The 13,318-nt window shown below is 36.6% G+C and overlaps 1 protein-coding gene across 2 annotated transcripts in view; it reads left to right on the top strand.

Annotated features, from left to right (window-relative positions):
* The window catches only part of Root (ciliary rootlet coiled-coil, rootletin), a 533,338-nt gene that overhangs the window by 82,825 nt on the left and 437,195 nt on the right, over window positions 1-13,318 (top strand). The window lies entirely within an intron of this gene.

Raw genomic sequence — 13,318 nt, 5'->3', positions numbered from 1 at the left:
GACATGTTGCTCTCGAGCTATTGCACGTTTTTGCATTTTTCCAACAAATTTTCACCTGGTTATAACGCCGAACGGAAGTATTTGTGTACCCAGGTTGGTTTACTTTTTATCTTATCTTGGTGTCAGGAATCACCTCGGAAACGTTGTCGGTGTTTTTTGAAACACCCTGTATATTTGTATATACTCGTTCAAGAAAATATTTGGGCAACTCAGAGCGCAAAATCTTTTAAAATATTTTACTTAAATGTAAAATATATATTAGAAAATACAGACTCTAGTTAGCTAGTGAGATGAACTGATGATAGCGAGTGAGACGAACTTTTCTGTGTTAGTAGATTGATATTTATATGCAATTACGCAATCAGTGTTGAATTCAGACTTTTGTACAAAGGGGGCATGAAAATTTAAGAGGAGCTCTGTTCTAGATTGAAATAGAGCAACATGAATCTGTCGCAACCAAACTCGCGACTTGGTATTGTTTGGTCGATTGCAATAATCAGCATATAGCCATTTTTCCATAAGTAACGTTGTAAAGCGTTTGTGTGCGTCTGTATCTAATTTCCAATTATTATTATTATTTTTTTTTAACTTCGACTTGATTCGAGAACGAGGTTTGTTAATTAGAACAATTAGGTTGAAAAAAAAGAAGGTAATTTTCTTTTAAAACAAAACAAAAATCTTTGCTTTTATCTCTGAAAAATTAAACAAAACAAAACAAATATTCCAATGCATGTGTAATTATAGATATTCTAGGGGGGGCACTTACCCCTCCTGAACATGCCTGAATTCAACACTGTACGCAATGTGTTTGTGATCAACATAATAAAATTGTAGATACGATTCTATAGATATTGAAGCAGTAAACTTTGTGGAGAATTTGAGCTAGTTCTACGAAGATATGAAAGCAAGAATTAACAATCTAATCATTTTTAAGATCTTTGCTAGATACACAACTCTTGTTGATCAACATTTTGAAAAGTAATTTGGAGACACCACATCTCTCAAAGGAATCTCCAAGGTTATACGAAACAATTTACTTGACACCATGTTATCAGCCTGTTAAAAACATTATAAATGACACTGGTGGTGTTGAAAATCACAGAAATGCGATATAAATAATAGAGTGGGTAGCAAAATGCGATTCATCAATGACTATAGCTTACTGAATGTGTTGTTTTTACTTAAAAAAAAAAAAAAAAAAAGTGTATCATTGGCTTTGTTTCATGATAGAAATAATTCTCTTTTGATCTCACGAATTTAGGTTAAATTCACTGAAAAAAGTTTTTTTCAATACCTCGAGTTTTCTTTCAGGTATCTTGTAAGTTCTCAGTAACACAAATCAGTTCACTACGAGACCCACAACATTACTCTGGACAGACCGTAGAATTGACGACAGAGAGGACATGTATAATTCAGCTTTTTTTATTTCATCCGGAAATGAAGGGTGTCGAAATGCAAGACTCCATTTCATTTTCGGAAACTAAATCAGTGGCAAAAGCAAATGACTTTTTCAGTACTCTTTTATCCCCTGTACCTTTTCATGGTAGTTTCAAGTTCTTGTAAGCATTTAATAAATAACATATTTAGTTATTTCAAAGCATTTTCCCAGAAATATTCTTGTTGGTATACTGTTTTTTTCCATTGAAATGGCGAAATATTTTTTTGTTTGTTTAAAGTTTTAAAAAAAAGTAAGCCTGAACAGGATCCGTAGAGAAAATGAACATGTGTAAGTTTAATTCGTGATTTCGAGGACTGCATATTTGCAATTTTCTGTTGACAAGATTATAAATTGAGATTTGAAATTGACGAGATCTGCAACTATATATAGATACATTCAATGAAAAGTATGAGTTTAGGGACCTCCCTCGTGGCTACATGGTTTGCGTATGCACCTTGGCGTTAGAGACACGGGTTTGATTCCCCTTGGGAATTCATGTGGTTCGGATTAAGCAATAGGTCCATATCTCATATAGCCTCGCTGATGAAAGGGATGCTGCACTTTAATAGGCGGCTATTTGAAGCGATCGCAAAGCGTATTTATTGCTCATGCGTACTCTTGGAATACGCTGACCATGTATTTAAATCTGGGCGGCTAAACATGAACGCGAAAGCAATAAAATCGCTGAAAAAACGTCGGCTCGAGCGTATTTGGTGCAAGTCGGAACAATAGACCGCCTGCTGTTTAAAAGATTTCAAAAGGAAAGACAGAAAGGAAAGACGTGTTGCCAGGCAAGGGGATTGTAGCAAGAAACAGCTGCTTAGAAGACGCTTTGTGCAGAATATGGAACTCTGCTATTATAAAGTATGTGTGTGTATAACAAAAGAAAATTCACAAAAATAGAAGGAAATTCCGAAAAATAGCTAATCACAGAAAAATCTATGTAACACGGTGATTTCTCGTGATACACTTGATTGACAGTTAGCTGGTGCCATGATAATCTATAAGCAAAATGTTTTGCTTTAGGCAAAAGATGAAACAACGAAATAACTTGAATTTGAGCCCCTATCTCCGAAGCTCGAACTCCACCCTCAAACAGATAACCACAAGTGTGATCACAAAGAGAAATTTTCAGTTGTGTTTGAAAACGTGTCCTGTGTACATCTCCAATCATGGTTAGTGTGTTTAACACAGAGGCGTTTATAATCGAAATACAAAATAGGCAATGCCTATATAATTTAAGAGATCCGAACTATTAATACATGAATCGTGACTTAAAAATAAACATGTGGAGAGAAGTGGCTGCGATATTTGTTCCAGACTAGGAGGGAATGGAACGGAATTCTCAGAATGAAGAAGGTAAGAATATTCTTATTTTATGATTTCATTTAATACGTTAAGTAGAGCTGCATCGAGCTAAATTGTATGTTCACTATGAATAATAATAATAATAATAATAATAATAATAATAATAATCTATATATATAAAAGAGAACGTACAAATCCTTTGTTAGCTCATCACGCTAATACGGCTGAACCAATTTCTTTCATTTTTGGGGGGTTATTAAGATTTGGACCCTAGATGGTTTTTATCATATCACTTTAATTTTCAATTACCAGTGTCTTGAGATAATTGACCATTCAAGTGTCCATAACGTAGAAATCCTTTGTTAGCTCATCATAGCTAAATCTAACCGTATTTATATGCAACCCACATGACCGTGTCACTCGGCGGGTTAACATAAATGACAGGCGATATAATGTTAACATTTACTGCAATCTTCTATGGTTTTTATCATATCACTTGAAAGCGAAAAAGTAAAAATTATCTAAGTAACAAAGTTTATTGCGTTCCGGGGTGACCCCAGCGAAGCGGGGTGAACGCTGCTAGTAATAAATACTTTGTTACAGTTGTGCCAACTTCCAATATACCTAATATATACCAAACCTTAAGGCGCAACAGCCCGAAAGGGCCAGGACCTGCTATGCGGCATTTTATGGGGTGGATATGTTAGATGATGGAACAGTTGCCCTTAGGTGGTCTAAGCCATAGATGTGTGCACAAGAGAAAGCCGGAAAATGCCACCTCTAATAGTTTGGTACTTAGGTATATCGAAAATGTTTTAAACAGCAAAGATCATAATTTTAAATTGGGATTCAATACATCTTATTCTCTTTCCAGTCTTTGAAATGACCGAAAAACTACGTTGCCAAATTATTTCGAAATTTAGTTTTGTAAAACAAACACATAATGTTTCAGTTTTCAGACATTTCTTTCCATGCAGCTTAGAAATATTCCTGGGAAAGATATGTAATTTTATTTTATTTATTTATTTTAACTGCAATTGCTCGTGTTTTATCAACTTTGTTCTGAAACTGAAAATAAGGTGCTAAAATTGGTAGAGAGTAGGAATTTCAGAATTAGCCTAAATCATGAGAAGAAAAAAATTAAAAGATTAAACCAGAGAATTGGTTAAAAGTATCATGATGTAAATTTTATACTTGGTGGCTTGGAATTTAGCGGTCCTTTCAGCACCGAAGCTATACAAGATGTGAACCTACAGTTTAAGGTGGAATGTAAACAACTTTTATGCGCTGAAACTTTTCAATGATCTCCCACAGGATTCGAATCCGGAACCCCATTCTCCAAAGGCACGCGCATAGCTAGTAAAGTATAAAGTAGTGTAAATGTTGGAATTTATTGATTGGGGTCTAATATTTGTTTTCGATACAGAGGATATCTTAGAAAAAAATGCCTCTTGCTCCGTCTCTTTCGACTATATCAGCGAGGCTACATCAGACGTGAACTACAGCTCAACGTGGGACCCTAACCTAGGGTGACCATCCGTCCCGTAAAAACGGGATTGTCCCGTTTTTTTTCACTACCATTCCCGGTGTCCCGAAAAATTTTCCCGGGACGCCAAAATGTCCCGTATTTACGTACACTGGGTACAAAAAACTTTCCAATCTAAAATTTCCTAATTTATATTATTATTTTCTAAGCTATGTAATTATATAGGAATATGTCTAATTACTGAGCAACGTCATTACGACGTTTGCGATATTGGATGTGGTGGTTGCACTGTTTTCCCTCCTAGGCCTCCCCCTCCAAGACTTGCAGACGACAGTGCAACGGGCTGAAAGTCTTATGAAAAACAAACTGTTTTTACTCTCTGTTTTGGGGGTGAAAGACTGAGGCGCTGTCATCAGAACAGAACAGTTTTTCCGTGATTTAACTAAGATGTAATATACTGCCATTTACGAAAGGGGAACAAAGTATAGAGCAATAAAACTGAAAGTAAAAAGAAAACTAGTTCTAAGTTAAATAATGTTTAAAAGTAAGAAAAAGAAAATAAAGGGAGTTGGAATCCGATGTTGAGAGTAGTTCGTTATAAATTCTGCCGGTGACAGATTTTGTTGCTGACATATTGATGAATGTTTCATATATTTTCAGTCTTCTTGTTCACCTCAACCATAGGTTGGTGGGCAACATGGATATTTTAAAACTTTTCTGTCACATGGAAGAGCTAATGTTTTCAAAATTTGATTTTTTGTTAGTTGCTGATAGTTACTTGTTATTTAATTAATTCCAGAACCTTTTCAATAGATTTTAAAACGAAAAAAGTGTAAATTTGCCTTTTTTGTGAGAGATACAGAGAGAGAGAGAGAGAGAGAGAGAGAGAGAGAGAGAGAGAGAGAGAGAGAGAGAAAGAAAGAAAGAAAGAAAGAAATAGGGAAGGGAGAGCCAAAATATATATTTAGGGGAGCAACCTATCCAAAAGTAAAAAGTTGTCCCGTTTTTTCTAGTTGATGATTTGGTCACCCTACCCTAACCACCTAACCTCCTGCCTAGAATCGAATCCAGGTCTACCACGCCAAGACACGTACGCTTACCGCTTAGTCACGAAGGAGCTCCATATATTGATGGAAACGAGACCGAGACTAATACGATGTTTTTCGACTCGAGACGAGACCGAGAGTGTATTGAGTTTCATCTCGTCTCTATACCATTCCTAACATACATACACATCCTTTTTATACAGATACACAGATTAATATGGATGTAGGAATAAATTGAAAAAGCAACAATCTAACACCAACTGAATTGTTTTCCAAGTTTGATTAAGACAAAGTAAGCTGTTTTGGTCGTTTACTTTGTCTGTACTTAGTTTCCTCTGCGTCTTTTTTTCTTTACATAAGAAGAAACTGCAGCTAACACCAATACTTCTTCGATAATCTTCATATATTCTCACAAGAAACCAACTGAAGCAGTTCATTCTCATTCTACACTTCTGGCGCGGGAAATGAAAAGAAAAGACCTGGAAACCCTGACTGGCTCATAGTATGATTTACAACTCTGGTGAAACTAAAATTACCGTGTAGCCACCTAGGCCGCGTTCGCTGTGGGGGGTAACGCTTTCTCGACAAGCCTAGTACTTAACCAACCAAGCATCAGCTTAGACATCTGTAGAATTACAAAGTTAGTATACAGTACTTGTTTATTATTTCGTGTCCATGTGAAACAGTAAAATACTACTAATAAATTGCTAGTAAGACTATTCATGGCTTTGGATTAATTGTTTTAACAAACAACATTTATATACTGTATATGTCTGTATTTTCATTAATTTCGATCGTGTCTGAAGAAGGATATGCTAGATATCCGAAGCAGTTACAAATTATAATTTAAAATAAAGTTTTAAGCTTTGGTCAGTGTCTCTTTTGTTAAAATAATAAATTGCTATTCACTTTTAAATTTGTTGGACAATTTCCTACGCAAAGAGCATAATCGGAAAAAAGAAAAACGAATATGTTTATATAGGCCCATCTTTTAGGCTGTAAGTAAGCAGTTACTTATTTGCCTGCTGTAAGTAATATTTAATCCATTCTATTGTGTAGTTCAAAACAATTTATAATCTTGTCAATGTTTATATTTACAGAGTTTTATATTTCTGCGTAGAATACACTTGCTATTTTCCCGAAATCACCATGAAAGTGATCAATTTTGTATCATGTATGAAACATGTAACACGTAAAGCTCGACACAAATGACAGTTATTCCTCGTATTTGTTTCGAATTGTGCATGAGGCGTCTCTAGGTCTACTGTAGTAAGGCAATCTCTGTTACTTGGTCCATCGGCGTGGTTGGCACTGACTGAACAATGCTAGTTTTGCAATTGTGGCACACATTTTATTGGAAGGTTCATCTTCCACGCAGAGTAAGAACTTAATGGCAGCACTTCCGTGCCAGCATGCCGTGAGCTCTTCTTTTCATAATTTTTTTTTCTCTTGTATGTATGTGTGCGTGTATGTGGGTGAAATTTCCATAGTAGAATACGAACACTGATAGACATGAATGCTTTAACAAGGCGATTCTGTTGCTTTCCAAACAGCATTTCCCATGTCAAAAGGATTGAATGAATCATATGGTACTGCTTGGAACAGTGACTTCTTGCCGTCAGACTTTCATATTTGATTAAAGTGTATGATTGTATGTTTAATTGCTCAAAACTCATCTAATTCTGTTTTATATATCACACTCCTAGAATAAGACTGTCGAAACACAAAATAGTTTCAAATAGTTATCAAGTTTTAATGTGAAGAATTATAATTTGTATGTATTTAAGAGATGTTTTCCTGGTTCGACAGGGAGTAGCAATTGCTATTCCAAAAGAAGTTGAAGTTGTAAAATATGCAAAATCATTTAAAAAATTAAAATATTATCACAATTATTTATTAATCTCTATCTCGTCACATAATTAACTGTTGCACTGACATGAAACAACTGAATCATTCATTTTCCATTTTTGGGGGCCAGCTTTTCAAGTTTCCCTGTATTTTAAGAAAAGATAAGAGGGAAAAGCGTTTTACTAGGGGTCTTAATAAGTAATAAAATTTATTTATATGTTTGTGCTGAAAATCCAAATTAAAGAAAGACGTGGCCCCAGGTGAGGATATTTTGAAATTATGACCCTGGTTCAGATCTTCCTTGGTTGGGTAATTATTTTAAAGTTTCTATGTTTTCAACTTTATTTTAATACGCAGTACATCTGTGATTCAATGTGTACTCTATTTATACTACAATTACTTCTAAGATAATTTATAGCCTAACTTTGGCTAGGAGACCCGGGTTCGATTACCGGCGGGAGTTCAAGTGGTTCGGATTCCACGTTAATCAGTAGGTTTCGTCTCATGTAGCCTCGCTGCTGGAAAGAACGTTAAACTCAAAATAACTCAATGGTAACCTAAGCTACTTTCCGTTCTGAGGTTTATTTGCCTATTTCTAATTGTAGGTGTGGTAGACTTTAACATAAATAATTTCCAGCCTAGAGGTATTATATTCCTTAATCTGAACTCAATGCAGAAAAGAATTAGAAACAGCTGTTGACCCAGAGACGAAACTTAAGGCTCCTTATATCTGTGCTAGCAGCCTTGTGCTGTCATCTCTTGGCATGTTACAGAACTAGCCGTGAAACGTTTTGATATTACCCCGTATATATATACAGGTGCGGATCCAAGGGGAGGGCTGTATTGGCTATAACACTCCCTTGACGCTCAGGTATACACTGAATAAAATGGGCTTCAATCCTACTTTCTTTACACTGGATAAAGCGGCAAACTGTGGTTTTGCTCTTCCCTTGATCATATCCTGGATCCATGGGGCAAAACATAATTCAGTTATTGTAAAATCTGTAAGAATGTCAGTTATAGAAACCAGAAAAGGAGACCAAAATGAAAGTTTGCCAGGAGCATGCACTCTCGTGGCTCTGACAGTTGTGGCAAGAATGATCAGAATAATGAAAATTGTACAGACTTCTCGAAAACTAGATGAGGGAAAGTGCATTTTTGAGTGAATAAATACTGTGTATTTAATCCCTTTAATGTTATGACCGATTTCTTGACTATGTACTACATATAATAACATTGCCAAGAGCTCATTTTCCAAGCTTAAAAAAATAATTAAGAAAGCTTTGATGAGCATCGCAGGTATGTATAAATAAAATGATTGACACTTCTATCCATTGAGGAGTCCTGGGTTAGGAAGCTGGACTTCGAAATAGTAATAGATAACGTAGACGAAGTTAAAGTAAAAAGAAATATTGAAGGTATGAAAAATGTTATATAAAGACACCAGACATGATTCGGCAAATGTAATACAATGCTACAATGATTCTTTTGAGGCGTTGCAAGTGGCAAGCGCATTATAAGAGCAGAAGGAGACCATTGGAAGACGATGAGAGATAAGAATGGCCTTCAGCGAGCACAACACCCGAAAAAGTTGAAACCATTCTTCAACATGTGCATGAGGATCGTCGGAGAACAATCCCCAACATTTTTGTTATATGTCGGTGCCATACGGAACAGTGCAATCATTCCACACGTGTGATTTGAACATGTGCCGTGTTGCTGCCAAGTTCGTCCTTAGGCTGAGCAGAAGGAACGCCGTGTCGAAATCTGTGAAGAACTCCATCAGCATGCCGTAAATGACTCGCCCTTCATGTCGAGGATCATTACCGGTGACAAAATTTGGATGTACGGGCACGATCTTGAGAGAAGCAGCAGTATTCACAGTGGAAGAGCCCTTCATCTCCATGACCGAAAAAGGAGAGGCAGGTCCGCAGCTCGACCAAGTGCATGCTCATCGTCTTTTTCGATATTCACGACATTGGGCATCGCAAATTTGTCCCTAGAGGCTAGACTGTCAGTAATGAGTTCTACTACAGGTTTTAAGGCGTCTGAGGGAGGACATTCAGCGAACGACTCATTGCAGCATCACCGTATACTTGCTAATTCATGTCAAGTGTCTCTGTGGCGGATTTGTTTAGTTTGAAACAGAATTTCACATTCGCTCGTTTTTCTAACTTGCTATCCATGATGAAATCGCAGACGTGGTAATGCACGCTGTCGGAATAGTACCAGCTACTCAGCTCCTGATGTACACAGGATAATGTCTCTTAGCACACTGACGTATGAAGATCGGTACTCACCTGTGCTAGCAGCCTTGTGCTGTCATCTCTTGGCGTGTTACAAAGCTAGTCTTGAAACTTTCTGATACTACCCCGTATATATATATATATATATATATATATATATATATATATATATATATATATATATATATATATATATGTTTGTCCTCGCGGTGAAATATCGCACACGCCCGTTTTCTCATTGTTTGGAATTCATTCCACGAAACATGGTGTACTTCGAAAGATGATTCCTTATCTATTCCATGGATGGGTTTGTTCAATGAGGTATTTTTCATAGAAGTAAGATTTCGTCTAATTGTATTCCTGGTGGTATAGTTCCACGAATTGAGGCAACATTGCCTCTTTGTAGGGCCATGCTTATACGTTGTGTTAAAAAGGAACTGGCTCTTATATCCAGTTAGAAGAGTAATTCGTTGACCTATTTCCTTGATAAAATTGAGATCTTCTTTGCCCCAAGCGTCACTGGTTTCCCCAGCTATAGTTACGGATTGGTATTTGTCAATTAGGTTACTATATTTGTTCTCTTTTCTATTTCTTTTTTACTAGCTATGGCACCAGCTTGAACCGATGAATAGAGACACGACTTTTGGGTGACTCGCGAAAACGCGAAATGTATCAGTTTTGTGCGAAAACGTTGTGTACCTAAAATATATATTTTTTTACGATTTGTTAGGCCATATAACGCTCGCGATTAAACGCGAAATTCAGTCGAATTAGCGAAATTTGCAACATGTCCCGATATTCCACGAAATTTACTCAAAAGTGACAATTTTTCAATGTAATGTGATGAAAAGTCTCATTTTTGAGAAAACAGACCACCATGAATTTTTGAAATTTTACATACGAGCTCCAAACGGTATCTACGGGTGAAGTGGATAGTGTGGAAAGAGTGTTGTGCGGTATGTTAAATGAGCATTCAGAAATCGCTGTAAAGTGTCTTCAACTAATGTAAACTCGTGTACAAAATTATTGTCGTATGTCTATAAATATGTTGTTGTAGGAAATAATTTGATAACGAATTTGCCCCGTATTTCTTACATTTTTAGTATGTGTATAATCGGCAAAGACATGTATGTGACACATTTCGTGTCAAAAGAGCAGTAAATAACAATAAAACGAAAATAAAACTTTCTTGTCCATTTAGCAACATTTTGTTTCACTCATACTAATTTTCGTATTTATAATTCTTTCCCTATGAAATTTACCACAAATATTCATTTCCCGATTATAAACATTGTATCAGTATTAAGAGTATCCTACAAAAGCATTATCAAATTATGTCTTACAAGAAAACAATTATAGATATGCGATAATCATTTTGGACATGAGTGTACATATCAGTTTCGAATGTTGATGTGGAGAAGGCTCTCTCTTCTTACAATGACATACTTACTTACAAAAGAACAAATTTAACACCGGAAAACATTAAAACAATGCGTAAGTGTTATTTGCATAAGTAAACTGTGAACACTAAAGTTATTTTTTTCTATTAATGTTCTCTGTGTGTGTTTTTTTTCTTTAAATGATACTTTTATTCAGTGAGGATGCTTAGTGTTATTTTTTAAAACCTCAAATATTGTTTGATATAGTCATCATGCATAAGCTCATATCATGGTGATTGATGAGTGGAAATTAAGGTGAAATAAAGGTAACTAATTGTAATTGCCAAGGAATATAGTGTTCTTACATCGAATTTTTATTCACGATTTTATCCCGCTTTACATGTATTTTTTTATAATGAAATTGCGAATTTTTATTTACCACAAAATCGTGTCTCTACCGATGAAAAAGGAACATTGGAAGGAGAGAACGTGTCGGCACATGTGAAGTCCCAAACCAAGGCTTTACCTGTTTTCGAAGGTATCAATGTTAATCCATCAGGTCTCTTGCCGTCTGATCGATTGCATCCAGTTGGTTCTCGTACTGATGGTATCCCTGCTAAGATAAGAGCTCTCATTATTAACTCGTTAACCATGGAATGTCGTGGGTGTCTGCCAGCACTTTTTATACAGGAAAGTCCGTGTAGTCCTCTTTCATCTACTGGGCTCCAGTAAACGAAACATTTATGAGGTACCCAAATCTGTGCACCTAAACGTAATGCTATAGCAATTCGGAAACTTTCATTGGGTAGACGGAGTGCTAGCGAAGAAGATGATAGGACTTTAAGCCAATCACCTGCTCCAACAGATGTGACAACGAATAGTTTGTATTTGTCCTCTAGATTATGGTTGAATTCATTAGGTAGGAGAAGTGCGATTTGATGATGGGATCATCCCATGATGATTGCTTTGTCCTTGTGCTTAGTGAAGGAAGTTCAGAGCTGACTAGCAGAGCCCATGCAGAAGAGCATTCTGTGATTTCTGAGTCTATGAATGGGTGAAGGTCCTGTTGAAGTAATGCCCATATGAGGCTTCGGGAACCGTAGAGCGAGGCCAGAAAAACTGGAATAGCTATATCTAAGGTTCGACGAGTGCCCAAGCTGCCATTACTAACAGGAAGAGAAGCCTGGAGCCAACTGTTATCTTTCAGAGCACAATTGAGTATAGACTCTAGTCCAGATTTTATGGCGTTGTCATAATGTTCTAGAAGGTCTTCGTCTTGCCATGTTGAAGAGCATCGAAGAAAATATAATATTCTTGGAATACTGAATGAAGACTTTACTAAGTAGAAGGCGGAGTGTGCTGAGATCAGAGATAATCGTGAGAAATATAATTCTAGTTTGGCTGTCTTCTCCATTATTAGTGTTCTTCGAGCTTCTGTTGAAAGGGGAGCTCCGAGAAGATAAGCATTTGACCGTGACATTAATTGAATTCCAGGAGCTGCTTCACTGTATAATGTGAAATATTTCTGCGTCTGCCCCTTTGTTGCTCTGAGAAAACTAACCTCACGTTTTGAGAAGTTGAGGTGTAGACCAATTGTTTTAGCTAGTACGTGAATCGTGTTTAATGCGCTTAAAACGTCATCTGGGTCTCCAGCAATACAGCCATCGTCTAAATACCAAGTATTTAGATCTGTGTTTATTTTATTGACTATTGGTTATAAGATTATTGCAAATAGAGCTGGTCCTAAGAGATCGCCCTGCTGCACTCCTCTTTGTAAGAGAATGATGTCCTTCCCATAATATAAATTGCTAGCTTCTGAATAGCTGTGATGAACATAAGGAAATATCGAAGGGAAATTATCTCTTAACAGCTGATAGCATTGAGTTTCTATATAACTCGTTGAAGGCGTTCCTGAAATCAATTTTTAGGAAGGCTTTAGGTTTTGGGTGAGGAGAAGAGAAATATATACGTGCTGCGTGGGTCACTGCTTCGGCTACTTGCTGTATGCCCCAGTGGCGAAGCTAAGGGGGGCCAAGCCCCCTTGCTCAAATTCTTGGCCCTCCTAGTGGTCCCCCTACACAGTGATATTGCTATAGGTCAACAAACGGTGAGTGGGTCGTTGCTACAAGTGAAACTACTATCAAAACGTCTCTCGACAACAGAATTACCAGTTGCAAAATACCGTATGTTGCAATAATCTGCGCTCCGAATAAAATATCTTTACTCGTTTTTGCTTGTAGTTCAACAAGATCTAATTCACTGAAATCTGTGGGGTGCATATGCATTGACCTCACCACTTGAACATTCCTTTAACCTCTGTCCCTTATCTAGTTATCTCCTTTGGTTTGGACAAAGAACCAGAAAGAAAAATCAAATCAGTTTTCATTCTCATTCGCTTCAATGTTGAAAGTCATAGTAAAATATGAGATGCTTACTTACAAATAGCATACGCTGCAGAAAAACATTACACTTGTGTTGGAAGAAAGAAATTTTCGTACATTACTTATTATAATTTGTACACTAAGTAATTAATTCCTATTGATTATGGCGACATAGAATAAATGCAT

The sequence above is a fragment of the Thermobia domestica genome, chromosome 5 (assembly GCF_964235325.1).
Source record: "Thermobia domestica chromosome 5, izTheDome1.hap1.1, whole genome shotgun sequence".
Taxonomy (NCBI): Eukaryota; Metazoa; Arthropoda; class Insecta; order Zygentoma; family Lepismatidae; genus Thermobia; species Thermobia domestica.
The sequence above is the reverse complement of the archived record's forward strand: the minus strand, read 5'-3'. Positions and strand labels throughout refer to the sequence as shown.